At 40.5% G+C, this 19,067-nt stretch overlaps 1 long non-coding RNA gene across 3 annotated transcripts in view; it reads left to right on the top strand.

Annotated features, from left to right (window-relative positions):
* Positions 1-11,187: 11,187 nt before the first annotated feature.
* The window catches only part of LOC121347797, a 33,584-nt gene continuing 25,704 nt past the window's right edge, over positions 11,188-19,067 (top strand). For all 3 annotated transcript variants that reach the window (XR_005954282.1, XR_005954280.1, XR_005954281.1), the window contains exon 1: positions 11,188-11,648. This is a non-coding gene — a long non-coding RNA (uncharacterized LOC121347797). The remainder of the gene's footprint in view (positions 11,649-19,067) is intronic.

The following is a 19,067-nucleotide window of genomic DNA, read 5'->3' as shown; positions in this document are numbered from 1 at the left end:
ACCTTGATTTCACTCTTTCATTCAATCCTTGAGTACTTGCACTACAAAAATGAGAACCTTTTTAAAGTATATACTTTTACAGATCAGGGCTCAGTTGGAATCTCTCTGAAAATCATGTTGGAACAGGTAGCCTGCTGATTTAAATTGCAGTGTTGAAACCTTTACAAAAGAACACAAAATAATACTGAGCGACTAGCTCAACATTCTTGTGTGCTTGAAAGCTCTGAATCTGGGAATTTTGTTTGTTTCACTGAAAAAATGTAGCTGGCTTGCTCTGAAATAAATAATTTATTTCTCAGAAAATACATTTTTCATAAAAGATGAGAAGTCTTCTGACAGATAAACAAAGCTTGACCAAGGTCAGATAAATTATGTTCATTAATATATACCTTTATAAAGCACAAATATGTTTTTCATTACTATTTCTACTTCTCTTAGGTAAGACTCCCTTAGGTATGCATATGCTGCACAATCAACTGTTTAAAATAAACTTGAGTGAAATTCACTGTAGATGGTCTAAGTCTGTTACTGGTCTGTGATTCTGGTGGTTATCCTTTGTTCCTCTATCTTGCTATTTAGGACTTCTGAGAAAGTAATTAGAGTGATAATTTTTGTCCTTAGAAATTTAAGACAGAATAATCACATCAAATCAAATAAAATTGTTTGTGTATTTTCTTATTTGTTCTGCTGGACGATTTCTCCAGGACAACTATTATATTCAATATCCTCAGTATATTAGCATCCTGCAGTAATGTATTTAGGTTGGGCATGTTTATTATATTTATTAACCAAAGGACAAAAATAACAGAATGAGATGTAATAGAACACATACATCTTCTGTGCAGTTAGCAAGCAATGTATTTAATTGTTTCTCATTCATAATTGTTGATTTAACTGGAAGTCAACAACAGATTCTGAATTCAATACAATTTACTTAGTACAGACCAAATTCTTTTCCAGAGGTTTGAGCAACCCTGAACTTTCAAGTACTACTGTAGCCCTATAAGTTTCTGAGGCAACAGTGAGGAATTCCTACTAAAATGTATCTGGATGTCTGCTCTGGGAAGAGAGACATATCCTGCATAGCCCTGTGTCCATCAGCAAGGCTATGGTCACATAACATCCTGCCTACCTGTTGTGTGGGGCTCTGGCACATTAGGAAACCTGGACAATGTTCTCTCTTCATTGTTCCAAGAGCTGAGGTTTGAGAGAAGCTCTTGTGTGAGAGTGTAAAGCCAAAATCCAACTGTGCTGTTTGGAACGAGCTGGGGAGTAGACAAGAGTGAGCAAGAGCTACAAATCACCCAAAATGCCAGTGGTACAAGGCCAGGGGCTCAGGACCAGGCCACAAGCACCTGAGGCCACCCCTGCTGTTCCCCACTCCTGAAGTGAAGCCATCAGGTCAAGGACATGGAAGAGTGGCATACAGCATTGCCTATTCCCATATGCAGAGGGGAACTGGTACAACTTCCAATAACCTCCATATCCACCCAGAATAATGAGGCAGTCAGCTCAGCACCTTAGCACCTGTCTGAGAATTGACACAAGTATACACACAGAACAGATTACTAGAACAGCATAAACAAAAATCATCTCACTTGGCAGACCCTCACAGATTTATCACACCATTTATCTCACTGACTTATCTGTCATCATTTTACCAGGACTTACTTCATCAACACTTCTACATTCCCCAGAGCTGGGTCTTAACTTAAAATTTCACATGCAGCTCTAAATTACCCTAAATTTTCAGATTAAGAGATATGCCAGAAATTTTAAGTTCCTTTTCCCATAGCCAGGAAATTATTCTTACAAAACAATAGTTCTCTCCAGTCCAAATAGAGTAAGTGGGCACACACTTGATTCTTCTGCCTGCAATTGTACAATTATGCTTTTCTTATGCTGTTTATTTGTCAAGATTTCACTTTGATCACATCTATATACTGAGGTACTCAGCTGATGGAACCACTGGCTTTCTTTTTGAATAGTGGATAATGAGCGATGACAGTAGAGAAAAATCTGCATCTGACATAATGCTGGAATTCAGATACATGATAAAATATCTCAAATGCTAAAGGGTCTTATGGCTTAAGTAGCTGTTTTGTCTCCTGAAGCATCGCAGGACTAAAAGTGCTACATGGAGCTGGAGTTGGAGACAACACAAAGAGTAATTTAGAACAGGCATTGCAGCCTTCAAATAAAATGTGGATGAAAACTGTAGAAACTCTGGAAGTCATTCTACTGTCATTAAAACAAATTGCAAAATTGTTGCAAGGTAGAGGGAGCAGGAGCCAGCCATCTGATAGGTTGTTAAATACTGAGCTCTATTTAAGAGTATGTAATTTCTTCAATACTCATTCTTCAATGCAATTTGTCATATACAATCTGTTTAACCTTCATAATATAAGAATTGTTTCTACATTTTGAAAATACAGTAACTACAGAGGAATTAGTGATCCTCCAGAAAAAGTAGGGTAACTATGCCTTAGGAGCTACCTCATTCTTTCTGGCTATAAGTGTCAGTATCAGGATTTAAAAACAGAATTTCTTGGCTTTTCTTCTCAGGACAATATCCAAAACGCTGTGTCATTTTCTATGTTGCATGAAAACAGACTTAAAATAACACCAGCATTTTCCACCTTGTACTATGTATATCCCTTAATTTTAAAAACATTTCATGTAACTCTATCCAAGCTCAGCAAAAAGAACCCATGATCTGAATCTGAATGCAACAAGTATAGAACTCCCCAAGGTCACACCCTCACTAACTTTTTTACACCTGCACAACACTGACTGCAAAAATAGGTACCCTATAGGCCAACTTCTGGAGAAATTTCTACTTTTGCAGATCCATTGTTGTTAGGATACAACAATATCAAAGCCATATAAGGCTTGCCAACTGTTTGATCATTGCTTTACACCCTGTGGGCAGAAAACAAGTACAATTAATGCAGCTCAATCCCTTAAGTCAAAAGTGCAGAGATCCAAGAATTTAATATTTTTTCTGATAGTGATTCCGTCTTTAGCCCACAGCCCTGCAACATAAATTGAATACAGAGTAGACATAATGCCCTAGTAAATATTCTAGATTAACATTTCAATTACTTTTACTACCTTTGAAACAAAGACAAAATTAATAAAATCATTGCAGGATTACATATGGCAAGTGAAACCTATCTTTTTTCAAAACTAACATATTGTAACAGGGAGCACTTCCAGTGATGCACAGGTCCTAACAAAACCATCAACTGAGTAGAACAGTTTGGTCCTAAAAGACATTTAACAAATGGGATTTTCATGTCAATCTCAGCCTGCCATTTTTAAATGGTACCTCCTAACCCTCTGCAAGAATAGGCAAGGGCAAATGGTGTTGGATGCTTCCTAGGTTTTTTTGGCACGTGTGTCTTCAGGAGAACATAACCATATCAATCACATTTCTTCTAGCATACTAAAATAAAAACATGATCCTCATTGAGTATATTAAGATATTCACAGGGTTTTTTATTTTACTTATCTCTGTCATCAAGTACAAACTCAACTTCAGCATGAAGCTGCTATGACTAATTTAGACAATGATAAATCTCCTTTAGATTACTTTTTTAATGCTCTCTTTACACCAGTAAGTTGTGTTTAAACATGTCTTTCAAGTTGGTATATTCCATGTAGTGTTTAAAAGCTGTGATTCTAATAATTTTATCCACTTCAAGATCCTTGTATAGCTTCCTGTATAGGTAGGCAGGATTTAGCACAAAGGAGAGTCCAACTCCAAATATAGATGGTTGTGTTTAGCACAGTGTTTGTTACCACATTAATTTCCTGCATTCCTTTTCCAACATGAATATAATTTCCCAGTGCAGAGAAACCTCAGTTGTAGACAGCTTACAGAGATCAGCCTCAGTCCATGAGTACTCTGGAAGCGAAAAGTTATCTTTCCTTGGAGACACGTGCCATTTCTGGAATGAAGGCTGATTTGTTAGCATAGAAACAAGGATGTCAAGTATACTTCTTGGAGCAGGCATACCTGAAATTTTCCCAGGGATAGTATTTTCCCTGATACCAGTACTGGAATTATATATTTTCAGAAGCAAGGGAATGAGGAGTGACCACATTTTGCAAAATGATCAATTCTTCTCCTTCCTACTATCACCAAACATTTCCAGACCCTTTCCCCTGCTTTTGTCAGGCTGATCACTCTCTTTATATACCTATTTAAACCGGTGAGCAAGGAATTAATGTTTTATTACTGTCATAAAGGAATGGTTACAAAGGGAGTAGAGAAGTGAACACAAATGCAAGAAAGAAGGCATGTAGATAGGTTTGGGCTTGGTTCCCTATCTACACAATAGTCCATAAAGATTAATGGCACTGCAGCATTTCATAGCACATATTGCCTTTTGTACAGTTAAATCATTTTTTTGATTTGGAAACTTAACATTCAGCAAGAATGCTGGCTGGCAGTACACAGCAGCTCCTCCATCCAAGGAAGAATTCACATCTCCAAGAAGGACATATTCCTTCTGCTGTCAGTGAGCCATTTTCTACTTTGTGCCAAAGTGTCTGCAGAAGTCTGTCAGTCAAGACAAAACACATAGACTCAAAAATTTGCCCATGCCATTCCTCACAGTCTGCTACAGACCCAAGAGCAAGCCAGACAGCATCTGTGGAGGATACAGGAGGAAAGGTGACCTCCAGTTCACCAGCGGGTGTGAACAGATAATAGAGATGTATTGATTCTGCTATTCTGGGTACGTCTCACCCCAACACCAACGCTCACACACATCCATACGAAACACTGCTGAACCCCCAACCCAACATGGTGCATTTCATCCTTTGCACATTCATTCAGGACACTCCAAGAATGATGCCTATCCACCCTACTTGTACAGCATCCTTTGTGGGACTGTTCCTCTCTCACACTGCCATTACTACAGTTCCAGCCTGTCCTCAGCCCTCCTGCTCTTCTCAGCCCCTGCGCAGATATCTCTGCATCATTGCAATTGCTCCAAGGCAGCCGTTCTTACCTTCACATCTTGCACAAGGGTCCTCACCAGCAGCAGCTGACATAGATCCTGTGACTCATGGTCACAAGCCTATGTATATCCTATGTAGTGCTGGTTAGGTTGGAAGAAGCTTTGGTTGGAAACAGAGGAGCGAAGAGACAAAGATGGATGTACCATTCATCTCTCAAGTAGGACTGGAGGTACATGTTGCTGCAACAGATTTACAAGTAGACCAACACTTTTTTTTCAATTTGTTTTCAGTGCTCAGAGTTATTTTTGGCCAAGAATGCTATTCTTTGAGTGTCTGAGCTCCTCTGGAGGCTTCTTCTTCCTGTGAACCGTGGACTGGTTCACTGAGCAGCCTCCAAGTCCTGTGTGGTAAGCTATCAGTTCCAAGAAGAATGAGTCAAGTGTTTGCCCACATGAAATTCATTCCCTGTTATTTTAGGAAGAAGCAGAGAGGCTCATAACTCATTCTCATCATTGCTGGGAAGCAGTCACCAGGTCTCTTGCACAATGCATTGAACTGTGCTTTCATAGTGATTTAGGCAATATAATGTTACAGCCAAGGTAACACATGACATGGCAATGCCATGGAATGTGCCCTTGTAACAAATATTAAATATTTCAGCAGATATCCCTGCATTTCAAGAAGGATCATCCATCTACATCCAGACTGAGATCTGTTGAAAATATTATAAAACAGATTCATCTAATTATTTTTAAACTTGTTAATGAAATAATTGCATTACTAACAACAACAGTAATAATTTGAATTCTTACTAATACCAGGAATTAAAGCTCATGCATGTCCATCAGCAATTGTGTTGTTTTTCCTTTGAATGTCAAAGGCTTGGAATCACTGCATCATGAGTTTTATTTTGGAAAAATTAAGCTCAGTCTGCAAACCTACATTTGATCTTGCTTTTTTAAAAACAGACTGAATCTGTGTTCATCTTTCCTTTCACTGTGCAGATGCATCTTCTGCAGTAAACACAGAAAAGCAATACTCAGCAGAATCTGAGGTGAAGACATTAACTCCTCCACTCCTAGCCTAACTTGACACATGGCCTCAAGATACTCTCCTTTATCAGACTGAACACTTCTATCTTGAGTGTCACTCCAGACAGAGAATTCCTGCAGTGCTCCATATGGCTCATGGATGGGTTCATCCAGGCTAAGGAACTTCATCACTGTAATGCCTAATTAGCCCCATGAGTTTAGGATCGGTAGAATCAACCAGCCTGCAAAGTGGTAGGTACTGATGGTGCACCCACTAACAGGCTTAGAGAATAGACTTCTTGCACCATTCCCAAATCCTGCCTTCTCTTATGGCGCTGGATTTGGCTGTGTAGCTTCAAGGCTCAAGGCACAGTGTCTGCTCTATAGATGTTTGATGAGCCAGTAAGAAGCACAGAATAAAATGCCATGCAAAACCAGAGTGGCAAGTGGTCACTGTAGCTGAGATTGAGGTTAAATTTACTTCTAAATCTTCTCTGTCAACAAGTTATTTAAGGCTTGCCTTTATATTTTTATCCTTCCTGTTGGTTTGACTTTCTGGATCATTACAGCAGATTAATGATAAATATACTAGTAAGATAGACTTCCTGCCAGTGGTAGGAAACGTATTTTAGAAACTTGTTCCTCTACCAGATTATTTCAGTGAGAATTAAGGTTTCCAAGAAACAAATCAGGCTATTTATATATTAGATGAGAAATGGTGAGGATAGATTTTACTTTTTAAATTTCAGCAAAACCAAGAGTAACTTGTAACTGTGCCATTAAGATGTAGTCTGGAGAAAAATTAGCAGGTGTGAGTACATTTCTAAGTACCCATCAGTTTAGCTTGGTGATGAGTGAAAATGCAGGTTTTTTACATTCCATATTAAAAAAAAAGATGCTGGAATAATCTCAGCAGCATCTTAATTCGGCACTCTTTATGGTGTGCTTGCATTTGCAATATGCGCAATCTCTACTGATGTTCACAGGGTAATGTAAGTATTGACAGTTGGTAATTTCTCTAAAGAAGTAAGACCTGTGCTTCAGGGAGCCAATTAAGGGAGTGGTCTCCTCCCTGAGTGATAATTGTATATGGCAACTACAATCAATAAATACTTTTCAATTCTAATAATTTGAATCTCACATTGACACAAACGTGACCCTTTGCTAATGTGACCACTTCGCAATGAGAGAGAGGTATGTTGGTTAAATTCATATGACTGCAGCTTCCTGGAAAGAAAATTTAGAATAATAAAGCCACAGACAACTGCAGAGAAAACTCCAAACATACCACAGTTGACCCAGCTTTTAACAGTATCCACTGAAAGAAGCACAGAGAGAAAGAAAGCAGAAAACCAAAGCCATTAATTCATATGAAAATCCCAAAACTATCCCAGTTGGATTAAGATCACGGAAGATTGGGATTATACAGTTATGCCTGATAGTTATGGTTCTGAAAATTAGGTTCTAAAGCCTCTAGGAGTTTTTTGCAGCACCACTACATTTGAAGTCTTAGACTTGATGGCTTTTTTTACTCCAGGATTGTTCTCCATGTTTGGATTTGCCCTATCCACTGAGATGGTGACTAACAAATGTAGTAAGACAGATAGAAAAGCTCTTTAGACCTCTTTTGGGGATTCAGCAAGAGGGAGACTGGCATAGATTGGTTTACAATTTCAAATGGAATGACATCACACCTTTGCCTTCCTTACCAATTCTTTTGGATATACAACCCGCAAGTAGGGAAAAACTCTGTGGTGTTGATCTGCTTGTGCTTTTAAGATAGAACATGGGGGGAGAGGGAAGCAGATAGGAGGGAAGGAGGGAGGGAAGGACAGAGGGAGAAAGGGCAAGCTGGTTAATGTTTTTCTTTCAGCTTGTTTTCTATGAGTCACACCACTAAGTATTTGCATTAGCAGGTCTCCTGCTGCTGCTACATCGTTCAGCTGTTTGTTTAGTTGCTGTGCCTCTTGAAAAGTCCAGCAACACTGAATTTTTATACATCCTTCTTGAACTTTATTAATGAATTAAATCTTTAAGAAACAAAATGTTCCCATCACTGTTCTTCTACCTGCAGAAGTAGCAGTGCCTCCAGTCTCAGTGCTATTACTCACTCAAATAAAAGGTTACAGAACCAGACCAATATTTATTATTACTTCATTTTATGTTGTCTCCTGACCAAATTGTATCAGAAAAACTGAAAATAACAACATAACTGGCATGTCACAATAATCAAGTTTAAAGTTCAAAGCTTCTTATTCCCACTTGCGAATTAAAAGAAAAAAGTTGCTTAATCATAATTTTTGCAAACACAAACACTGAGTATAACTTGACCAAATCACTTTGAAAGAGTTGTATTTCTTTCTTTAGGTATGAGACAAATATTGTCCAGAAACATCAAATCAGAAGTTATATAAAGTAAGACTGAGATTGCCTTATTCTTGCAAAATTGGGTCTTCGAAAAAATCTTGTTACTGACTTTAACAAAAGTAAGGCTGTGAGCAAAACTCTGTCATGGTCAGCATGAAGAGAAGCTGCTAAGTCTAATTAAAGAAAAGGAAGAACTGCAGACAGCTTATTTTCTCTTTATGACGATAAACAGCAATTTGCTGCTTGATGATCTTTCTCTTTTGCTTATTCCCCAGCATTCTGAATTTCTTTAATAGTTTGCTTTCAACTAGCCTTTTTTTTAATCTTTTCAAGAGTGCCAGCAAAAGATATGCTAATTGAATACAAGCCACAGACCTGCCCTACATGAAAAGGCAATAAAAGCATGCAAACATACCTGCTCACAGAGTAAGGTAGCTCAGACAGGAGATCCACTTTATGACAGGGACAGGGTCTCAAGAGGAGTGCTTGTAAAGGAAGCTCTTCAAAACAGCTCTGTATCTTCTACATAAGATGTTTGTTTTGGTTTTCCTCCTCTTTAATCAAAACAATGACTGGTGTGAGAAAAGCAGGTGTTTTAAGCTTTGTCTTGGTTGTAAAAGAAACAGCACATTAAGAGAAACTTTTCTTCGTTGCAGGTGTGTGATCTACGCAACTTTCTCTTGGTCTGACCCCAAACGGCGAGTGTGGATAAATGGTATCTTCTTACTTATGACATCTGTTCCCTGTGTGAATTCAGACATGTGTGTCCTGACTTCAATAACAAAAATGCTTTTTTTCTAGCTACTTGTTATTCTTGCTACACTAAGATAACTGAGAGAGTATGAGCTATAGCTCTTGTCTATCTTCAGCAGAACTATGGGATAATTAAAGGACTACTCAGTTATTTCTATGCAAATGAACTGCCTAGGTGAAATTTGAAACACAGCTTGCTCTTTAGAACATTTCTCACTCGTAGTGATCTGCTAGAAGACAAGAAGTTAGCATACACAAATGTTTAGTTGCCCAATTTAATTAATCTGGAGACTTCTATGTAGAGCGTCTGTCTTCCACTTGCCACATGGGCATATTTTTTGAAGTGACTGAAAATATTGAACAATTCTTTGAAGCTGGAAGTTTAACCTACCTGCTGTACAGTTACTGCTTCATTCTAGATCCATTCTTGCCCTGTATGCCACTTGGGCTCAAGATGGCTTTCAGAGAAGAGACTTCTAGGACAACTCTGGAAGAGAAGGTCACCCTCTGTATAAAAAATGGCAAGGGACTGCAACAATTTATGTACTACAACTTATATTCTTTTCTGGAGCATGGTATTGATGTTTAAACCTCTTTAGGTACACACAAGGAGCACCAGTGATCAGTATGCTCTACTCAGAGTGCCCTTCCTCATCTCTTATTCTACAGTGGGTGAAACACATGTGCTAAAACAAAGCTGCTCCTCTGCAGTGGCTCAGGCACAGTAAGTAAGAGTGCTATAACTGCCTGTTAATTAAAACAGTCCTTCAGCTGAAGTGCTAAAATACTATCTGGGCTCTGAAAATGCATGATTTTATCCCTGCTAACAATCCCATGAAGAATTTGCTTCAAATTTACATGAGCCTATGCTTTCCTTTGGTATAAAGTTTTTGCCTAATCGTATGACCTGTGTTCTTTCCCTGAGGTTTCTTCAGTTCCAGCTCTGCACTGCCACACAGCTTCTCAACAGCTTGGGGAGCTGCATGATCTGACAGGGAGTGGATGCAGAGTTCTGAACAAACACATTTTTTAAAAACTGCAAGAAATATCAGGGTAGTGATGACATGTGGTCTAATTTATCCTCTGGTCACTTAATGCAGATAATGGAGGCCGGTGACAGAGAGTGCGTGCCCTGGGCTATACACTGGTTCATTACACACACGTGGCTCCCTTTAAGTTTAATGTGAATTTAACGTACCAAGGAAAGAGAGGACATACCTTTCAGGGTGAGTGCACGCTCTCAAAACGGCTAATGAACTCCCACAATAATGCCTGTTCCTAAGATAGCTCCAAAGACTGAATATCAATAACTAAGCACTTTTATGACTGATATTTATGCTTCAAGCATTCATCTCAACCAATAGCTCTTTACATCATTAACATCACCCTGAACATCAGATGTGTGGGGAGCATTCCTGCTTTGAGGCCTAGTGTTTCTTGCGCTACCTTCAAAGAGATGCCCGGTTCAGAAAGGCACTAAGGCACAGCCCTCACAGGGCCTGCTGACCGCCAATATTGCTCTTCGGGTCACTTTGGCTTTGCTCACACCTCAGACTTTAGGTGCAGGTGCCCCTCTGGGTCCCCCCTCCGAGGCTGAACCCCGCGCTGGAGCCTGAAATGTTTAATGCGCCAAGCGGAGCCTCCCGTATGACTCTCCTGCCGCCGTGCGCGAGCGCTGAGGGGCCGCGCCGCTCCCAGCCGCACACGCTTCGGCTGCCGAGCCAGACCCGCGCTCGCCTCTAAAAATAGCGCGGCTGAGCTATAAATAGCAGCGCCTGGAGCGGCTCCGGAGTGCCCCCGCCAACGCAGCCAACGCCGGCGCTGCTGCTGCGGGAGGAGAGCGCCCGAGGGGAAGGGCCCCGAGGGAAACGGGAAGGGATGGATGGATGGATGGATGGATGGATGGATGGATGGATGGATGGATGGATGGATGGATGGATGGATGGATGGATGGATGGATGGATGGATGGATGGATGCGAGGGCGTGGATGGCCGCGGGGCAGCGAGCCAGGGGCGGGCACGGCTGGGGCAGGGCACAGCGCTCCTCCCCGGGCGGCCGCGGGCACGGGCTGATCCGCGGGTGCTGCTGTGTGGGGCCGGGGCCGCGGCACCTCGGCGGGCTCCCTCCCTCCTTCCCTCCTCCCCTGCCTCTCTCGGCCTGCGGGAGGGCAGCGGGCGGCCTGGAGCCAGGAGCAGAGCCCTTCCAAGGGGAGCCCAGTGATACCAGGGGCCATAGGCACCTACGGGGAACAGTGGGAACTCTCTGGATGAACACCGGGAAGCCCTGTCCCCCGTGAGGCTGACAGAGCACAGGCACAGCTTGCCCGGTGAGCTGTCCGTCCTCGTAGGAAACACCGAAAGCCGCCCGGGCACGGCTCTGCGCCTCCAGCTCTGGGTGGCCCTGCTACAGCAGGGGGCCGGACCAAATAACCTCCAGAGATCCCTTCCCGCCTCCAGTGCCCTGTGATCCTCTGAAATCCCGTAGAGCCTCGCTCGGAAAAAGCAGAACTGAGGATTCTCCTTCACGTAAGGCTTCCAGGAGTGTGCTAAAATTTAGTAAGAGCTTTCTACTCTGGTGTGTTGCTGGTGCTTATGGTTTTGTGGTGAAGGTTTCTTAGGGCAAACTTTGATTGCAGCTAGCAGGCCTCCAGCGGAGAGCTGCCGGTGCCTTAAGAGAGCGAGCAGCAGGGAATTGCATTTAATACCTCCTCCTTTCACTTCTGACGTTCTTTCTGCAAGGAACAGCAGGGCTCCCCTACTATGCTGTATGCTCTTGCTCTGTTAACTAATTTCGCCTTGTAACAGGAATGCTCTTGCTTGCACAGTGAAAATAATAATAAATAAAAATCCCGTGTCAGTAAAACCTGTTACCTTCATAGTGCTGTAGTTTTAAACAATGTTCTCTCCTACTGAATGCTCTCTTGCTTTCTGATCTAACCTGTGCTTTGCACCATTTGAGAAGACAAGAAAGAGCACATAAGAATCAGAAGAATTTTCCCATCCCACTGTAGGTCATTTACGGAGAAGAAGATCTGAGTCTCCATGATGAAGCCAGCCAGTGTTTTGCTGTAGTAGTCAGTGCCACCTTGCAAATGTTAATACATCTGAAGATACTCAGACCTCCTTCATAGGGATTCATTGTAATCAGATACTTTGGTTGTTTGGGGTTTTTTTAATGAACTGCTAGTAGAAAGTGCCTTTTTTCAGAAAATAAATTTAGTTGCAATGGTCCAATACAGCTGCACATTTTTTTCAGAGTTCATTTTGTTAAGTCTTTAGCAGTCTATTGGAATTTACCAACAGCAGCCAACAAAGGCCCTACAGCTAAGCCCTCAAGTTATTTGAAGAAACTACTTGAGTACATTGTTTTGGAATACAAGATAGAGGTGTGGCCTCTCTGTTGCTTTCACAAACGTGCCCATATTTCTTCATACCTTCTGCTTGGAAACACTAGTGAGCTTCTAGAGGATCAAATTGTGACTTTATTGAGGCCGATGTCAACATCATTGTGGACTTTAGTGGGGGCTGGAGTAGGAACCAAATTTACAATTGTGATTAAAAATCACAAGTAAAATGCACTTGCCCATTTACAATCATTATATATTTTTAAGTGCTTTATTGGGCCAGTTGTAAAGGATAAAAATGGGAAACAGGTTTTATGAAGTGTTTTTTCTCTCTACAGTTTTTTTTAATGTATTACAAAGAAATAAAAATATGCAGAAAAGGTTTCCTGATTCTTCTGGACTACATAGTATGAAAATATTAAGAAATTGCAACAATATAAAGAAGTTCCCATCTAAATAAATGAGATTGTTATGAAGTTATAGAAACAAGCTCATTCATACACAAAGAGCTGTAGTTGCCCAAAAATGCAGAGTTCAAAGATCTTTTTTAAGACACACCAAGGAATATGCAGGTACAGCTAGGCAAATAGAGACTTCAAGATCTGGCTGGTGCTGGCAGCCTGATCCTTTAGGATAATGAGAAAGTCTTTAACTCTTTTAGTTATTTACAACTGTTTGGCCCCATTCTGCATGGCAAGTGAATTCCTACTGAAAGCTTTTATGTTTGTCACTCAGGAAAAACACATAAAAATACCATCCTTTTCATCCTGCAACAGGTGATTAAGCCAAGATCTCATAAACACATGATGAAAACTTTACCATGTATAATTCCCCCAAAATTTTGCTGATCTCAGCTTTGGCTGAGTTCATCATTAATAGCTGATAACATGTTTTCCCCTGTCCCCCAATTCCACATTAACTTTGTGACAGTGCATCTTTAGAGAATTTGGCTGTAAATCACAGGTTTGATTTTATCTCAGCACATTTAGACATCAGTGGCTGTCTTTAGTTACTTAATTTAAAACTTTGAAGTTGTTAATTTGGCCTCATTGGTTGAAGTGTCACAGTATACAGTTCACAGGAGTACTTGGAAAATTTTAAAATGCTGAGTTAATACTACTTGCCACTTCAGAGAAATTGAAACTCTTTCAAGGCAGCTGCTGAAGTGTTTGCTAGTACAAAAATGTATTGATAAATACTGAGATCTGTCATCCTTTTAATTGTCTTTAAAAATGACACAAACTGATGTATCAACTACTCCATAGCAAATTTTAATACTTACTGGGAAGAATAATTAATCTCTTCCTTTATTCAGAAGGTAACTTCTGGGTGTTAGAAGATGTAGTATGAGAACAAGAACGGATTGGGTTATGTATTCAATTGCTGAAGGGTTTTTTTCAGGTACTTCAAAGTATCCTGGTGGTAGGATGCTTAACTAGATGGACTGCAGTTATGATACAAAAGAACATTATTTTATTGAGATATGTCACAGAAAGCTCAGCTTCTTGAACAGACAGTGCTTGTACCCTCAGTGCCTTGTACTGGCTCTGTAGTTATCCCCTGAATCGTGCTTCATACAGCCAGATATGGGTTTTTCCCTTGGCATTTAGGAACAGAAGTATCACTGTTCCTGCTATCCTTGTGCTGGAGGCTTTATGACTAGATGGAGCAGAGCTGTTTTATTGGCTTTGGGCCACCAGGAGCTTTTGCATATTCTGAAGAAATTCCCAGTTCACTGGAATTTCCAGTGCTTCACCCTCCCGTGTCGCTGCTGTGGCCACACTTGTGGCTGATGGTGACCTTGCTTTGTGACACCTGACACTCCTTATGCCTCACCAGTGCTGAAGGTGCTGGACTGAGCTTCCTGGCCACCCTGCCAAGTGCACAGCAGGCCCCTGACGTGACACAGAGAAAATAAGAAGTTCCCAGTTTTTTCTTTCCCCTCTTCAGCCATCAGTCTGTTATTTCTGTCTGGTGCAGCTGCTGCAGGAAGAGGCCGTATTACCTCTGTGAACTGCAGAAACTTGTAGCATACTGCTGTGAGCCAGCAGGTTTCAAATGGGATCTGCAGTTCCTTGTGAAGATCTTATGTTCAAGATGGTCACCTTTGACCTACCACATGGCACATCAGGGATGGTTTACAGTTCTGGAGGTTAAAAAATGGAAAATAGAAATAATACTATAATACTAAACAGCATGACGATGTAAAGGGACGAAATTATTTTCTTGTTGAAATCCTGACAAAATAAATGATACACTTATTTTTGTATTTAATTTATGCAATACTGTAATTTCAGCAACTGTTCTGAACACTGGTTTTATCTTACAATGCTTTATACCTGACAGAAAGAGGGAAAATTTAGCAATTTGTCACCGTATAGAACAGAAGTCGGCTTCAAAATTTCTTGCTTTGTCAGGCAATAACATTCCAATGTCATGTCATGTAGAAAAAGTCAAAGCATGTGCATGAGCAGAGGAAATCCAGTCAAGTAATGGAAAAAAATCTAAAACTCAAGGGAGAAGAGACAGCAATTACCAGCTGCTCTAGTTAAATGTTTCTTTCTGTGCTCCCTTTCAATCTTTTGGTTTAATTTATTTTTAAGGTACATTCTTAATTCTGAATTAATGTAGTTCACACATGTCCTGCCATACCTTGGCATGTAAACACTAGGATAAAATTAATGGAATAAGTTGTGTGAAGGTCTGTTAATTAATAGTGAATTTTCTCTGTTCTGTGGTAGGTCTTTTTCCCTACTAGGCATTATTTCCAGTTTCAACCTTTATAGGCAGGAGGAGATCAAATAGTAAATAAAACATACTACTAGACAAGTAGAGTTGGGGTTTCTTCTGTTTGTAGATCAGTAGCCCTGATGCAGCCTGTGGCTTTTTATTGCTTAAAACAATGGAGACGAGTTATCAGCCAAGCTATAATGACAGAAGAAACTGACTCTGTATAGTTTTTTCTCATTTATAACTTACATTGTAAATAACATAGTTTATAGGAAGGCTGTAAAGTGACGAAACACTTTGCCAGTGTGGCCCTGCATCTGACTAGAAGTTCATTTAGTCAGATATGTCTCAAGTACTGGCCATAAGTAGCTGTCTCGGAAAGTCTAAGAACACAACAAGAACTCAATACTTTCCCTTTTTCCTTTCTCAGCCTTTTGGAGAAAAGTGGCCTTCAATCTTTGGCTGACCAGTGTGGTATACACATAAACCTCAGGGTTTTCCAACACCACCCATCTCATGTTGCAGTGCTTATTTGTTCTTAAATTGTTTCTCGTGACTGGCTGGCTGTGCTAGTGCTTAAATGTGGCAGATCAAGACTCATTTTGTGAGGCACATGTCTGCACAGAGTGAAGGACAGCTATTGCACTGAGAAACTTTAAACCTCTTTTAACTAGACAAAACAGATTGGAAGGGGAAAAGGTACACCTCATGGTCTTTCATTCTCTAAGTTAGGCACTAATTATAAACATATTCCTAAAATCTGACAGTACATTGCTGCGCAGTCACAACAACAAAACCCTTCATAGCAATTTGAAGCTCAAGGAAATTTCCATTGCCACAGCACTCGACCTTCTTCACAAGGAATAGAGAGAAGACATTTGCTTGCCCTGGGGGAGAGCAGAGCATGCTGATGGAGTAGGCTGCACATCCTTGGCTGGATGCTGCCACAAACCTCCCAGGCAGCAGAGAAAGGGATACTCCAAGATCTAGACCATGTCCAAGCTGAGTTTTGGGCATTGGTAGAAGGGAAAGACTGTATTGCAGTCAATGTTCTAAAGTCAATGTTCTCTCTGCTAAGAAGAAAAACAGATTTTTAGAAGAAATGGGGGAGATGGGGGTAGATGTGATTACAGGGCTTGAATTTTTAAAGGTCTCTAAAATAACTGAAGCAAAGTGCCAGCTACGAGTTCATATCCATCAGCAGAGACAGCACAAATTTATTTATATCTTGATTTTACCTGCCCAGAAAGGGGCCATTTTTCTTGTTGATAAATGTGAAGTGTTTCACTTACATTGTGCTTATTTTAGAAACCCAAAAAAGTGTTCCTGCCTTTATTAAAATAAGTACTTGACTGTGTTGCACTGAAATCCATGGGCTTCCACAGCATGGCTGTGTACTTGAGAGGTAGCTCAGTTACTTTCTCAGGCAATCATGTAATTTGTCCTTCATCAACTACAGTTTATATATTAATGAATAGGCTCCTTGCTGTCAAGTTCTTTCATTTGGATGCTGTGTAAATGGTAACAATTTGCAGATGAGCTCTGGCCCATGAGAAGCTCAGTAGGAGTCATTCTTTATCCTGCAGGGTGAGAGTATAGGCTAATCAGTACTTGAGCAGCCCACAGATGTTTAATTGAGATAAAAGGACTGATACAATTAAGGTGCTCTTTCTATTTATTTCAGAATCTTGAAAGCATTACTAGGAAATTATGTATCTGTCCTGGATGAGAAGAAATAATTGATCTGTATGCAGAAATGACATGCAGGGGTGAAAATGTCTGAGCGCTTACAAAAAGAAAGACATCCTCCTAATATACAACGCTAGTTATGCCGTGTTCTGTTTTGCTAATGACAAGAGATAGAAAATAAAGAGCAGAGTAATAATTTTTCCACATGCTTTTATGGTTTTCTTATTATTTGTCTCCTGTTCTTATTTTTCTGCTGTATAGACATCCAGACTGTAGCACCTCCCTTTACACATCAATGAAATTTGATGAAGGACTGCCTTGATCTTTCTTGCTTTCATCTGTCTCTCATTGCTTCTCCATGTTTTCTCTGTAGCTAGGTGGATACCACCCGATGACAGCAAAGGCATTTGAAAAGGAGTGTCTTTGCTCTGTTGAGGGGCCTTGCAGCTGACAGGCGCACTGCTAAAATTGGATCGCATGATCAGTGGGAGGGTGGCCTGGGTTTGAGTTCATCCATATCTTCACAGGGGCTTGCTAGGGTATCACTTATGTAACTGTAACAGTTGCTTAATTTGCCTCCAGCTCTTAACAGTTAATCATGTGGTTTATGATATCAATAAATAAATACCACAAAATACAAATATCACCATGTTCATCCCATACAACTATGATAAGCTTTAGTAGAGGCAGTTGGGTGAAAGGTCTGTTCCACAGAAAGTTCCAAAACTAAGATAAATACATGGTGCCTTATTAGAATAAATATTAGAACCCCTCTGCTTGTGCCTTTACATTCTTTTTTCTTTTTTAGTTGGTTGAATCTGGAGGGTCTGTCTCGATTTCCAGGTTCCAGAGCTTTCAAATTTTCACATTTTTTAGCAATTTGTACCAGAGTGAGTCCCAAGAAGCCTAGGGGAGGGTCTCTCAAGGCTTCAAGACTCAGAGATTGGGCATAAGCTGAGTTCTCAAAGGTCTCAGGTTTCGTGCTGCTCAGCAGGAAGCCAAATGTAGTTTTGGGGTTCACAAGAGAGGATGGTCCTGCTACTTCCACAAAGCTGGTGGGCCTGGAAACAGCAAGTGTTGGACTGGCTGCGGATGCAACAGAGGGGAGACCATATGGTGTGAATGAGTCCTGGGAGCCTCTGCTCTCCTGCAGCTGGCAGGACTCCTTGCAGACCTTAGTTATGGATTTAGAGAAACCCTATTCTTTCTCTGCAAAATATTTCTGTTTTGACAAACCAACAAACCAACAAACAATGCTACAGAAAATCCTATTTTTCTGGAAATCTTTGGATCAGCTTTAAAGTCCTGCACAAACAATAGTCAAGCTGGATTTGTTTTAGTGTTCTGGATTAAGTTTGTAAATGCTGCTTCCATAGCTGATGCCTGACAAGGGATCCAGGCTTCTGCAGTTATTGAGACACAGACCTAGAGTAATTCCAGTCCACTAGGAAGTTAATGTGGGTTTTAGGATGCTGAAAAATGGCTGTTAGTCAAGTCTGAATGCCAAGTGTATATCTCAGACACTGTAGCTCTGCATTCCTGTGGATAAAGGTCCACTCCTTTTTACCCTAACTTGCTCTATCAATAGAAAACCCTGATTTCAAACATAAATGCCACTGCTTAATAGGTATGTACCTATTTTCTGCTTCAGAACTATTCTAAACTTTCCACATTTCCACATCAATGGGAATGGCCTCATGAATGCCCAACTTTCTAGACCACTGTAGAATGTGGAGATGAATCCTAAAATATGACTATGTGAAAGAGGATTTTTTGTCAGTAGAGAATAATAGCACAGGAAACTAGACTGATGTTTGGAACCATCTTAAAAATGGCACTTGTCACTAACTTTTGTACTGAGAGCCAAATTTTTCAACACACAGAGCCCTCAAATCCGGGAGGTGATGCTGTTCAGCAGCTTACTGGAGACAAGTACAAATCTTCAGAATCAAATCCCTTGGTTTTGGAGAATGATCCTCTCACAGCAGCAAGTGCTTAGTGTATGTTTGAATCTATTTCATTGTAGATCATTTTGAATATTCAGAAAGAGTTGGTCTTATGTTTTCTGTGAATACCAATAGCAAGGTCATTTCTTATCTGTCCATTGTAATTATTGAAAATGTGAAAAAAAAGCGTCTCTTTTTCTTTTAACTTCCATTCAGCACTTTTACTGTCACCTTTT

The sequence above is a fragment of the Onychostruthus taczanowskii genome, unplaced genomic scaffold (assembly GCF_017590055.1).
Source record: "Onychostruthus taczanowskii isolate IOZ18803 unplaced genomic scaffold, ASM1759005v1 scaffold93, whole genome shotgun sequence".
NCBI classification, from domain to species: domain Eukaryota; kingdom Metazoa; phylum Chordata; class Aves; order Passeriformes; family Passeridae; genus Onychostruthus; species Onychostruthus taczanowskii.
The sequence above is the reverse complement of the archived record's forward strand: the minus strand, read 5'-3'. Positions and strand labels throughout refer to the sequence as shown.